Source organism: Pinus tabuliformis, chromosome 8, assembly GCF_031772625.1.
Source record: "Pinus tabuliformis cultivar Carrire ecotype Pingquan chromosome 8, CPIR1, whole genome shotgun sequence".
NCBI lineage: Eukaryota > Viridiplantae > Streptophyta > Pinopsida > Pinales > Pinaceae > Pinus > Pinus tabuliformis.
Window position 1 is genome coordinate 192,994,814 of NC_142294.1, and position 1,604 is coordinate 192,996,417.

Sequence of the window (1,604 nt, forward strand, 5' to 3'; positions counted from 1 at the left end):
AAACTTAACTTCCACAAATATCAAACTTCTCAATATAGTCTTCATGGGCACATAGCCTTCCTTTGACTCGATCTAAACACTCCAATCAAACAAACAAACACTCACACTTAGCTCAACATCATTTTTTTCAACTCTATTACACATGGCTCAATGAGGAACTTCATTTACTCTCACGGGCGTCTAAGATGAACTTCATTATTTCATTTTGCAACTTGAGGAGAGACATCATGTATGCTTAAATAACTTTAGAAGCTACTTCTAAGAACTCCTACAAGGCTCCAAATGAAACCTCTCAACCATTGTGATGATCATTAATTGACTACATTAGATCCTCTAGTACAATTCTTCTGTTAATTTCTTACAACTCATTTTTGCACTTTGTTTTGGACTTTCGTTCTCAAATGGGATAACCAATCATTTACACAAATTGTGTTGTTATTTATAGCTACTACACACTAGTCCCATGGGAAATGAATAGATTTTTTACCTTTGGTAAATAACTCTTTTACCATATCAGTGATACCCAATCCATGTAGCCATAAAAAACCTTGATCTGATTCTTCAATGAATTTGTAACACAGAAAACCAAATTTCATTTGCATCGCACCCTTAAGTTTTGATCTCTAATCCACATGAACTTAAGTCAAAAACAATTTTCTATGCATGGATGGGGCTTAACTATTCCATGGTTCAAATCGACATGCCCTTAGCCTCTAGTTCCTATGATTTATACATCTGATAAGTAGAATCATGTCTCTCTTCCAAAAGCACAAATTCTCACAAACCAGCCCCTTGGCATGAGTCTCGTGGATATGCCACATCATGAGCTGATGTCATCTTTGCCACATGGCAGTCTCTGAGTGTTACCACATTTCACTCATATTCAACCCACTCAGCTGCCCGATAAGGTGCCACATCATCATTCCTTCCATGTCATCACCATGTGTCTCCTCGCCATTGGGCCATGTCAATGCCACTGTCTACCACATGCAACTTTTTTGTTGGTACAAGTTTTCTTTTTGTTGTGTCATCACTAGTTGTTTGCTACTTCTTCTTAGTATGAAAGGGAAGCCCAAGGACCATGCTTTGAAATAGTTTCCTTTGTTAATAAAAAATGCTTAGGGGTGCAAAACTCCTTTATATGTTGTGCTAGAACGACTTCTTTCTTCCTAGAATATGTTCCACACTAATCCCTTCAACATACATTTCAAGTCACAGATGCCAATTCATACTTTTGTAGCGTGTCAGAAATTTTTTCAACTAATGATGAATCACTTGCTATCTCCTAGAGTCCATCAACTATGGCAAGCTACAAAAATTGATCCTTTGTGAACCTTTTTACTGGACCTACGCAACATAATGACTTCTCTTGTTATGCCTTCACATTACCATGTGTCACTCTATAAGTTGTTCCATTCGTCACATGGAAAAGAATCACCTAGACACCTGGAAGTGCAAAATATCCATGTCACATGTCCGTCCTTTGTCATTCCACTTCATCATCATTATGACTTCACGTCCATCTAGAAGTCACATCATTTTCCATCTCATCCTCGTCATCTAATTTAATACTTCCATTTGTCACTTTCCCCATCATGCCACAT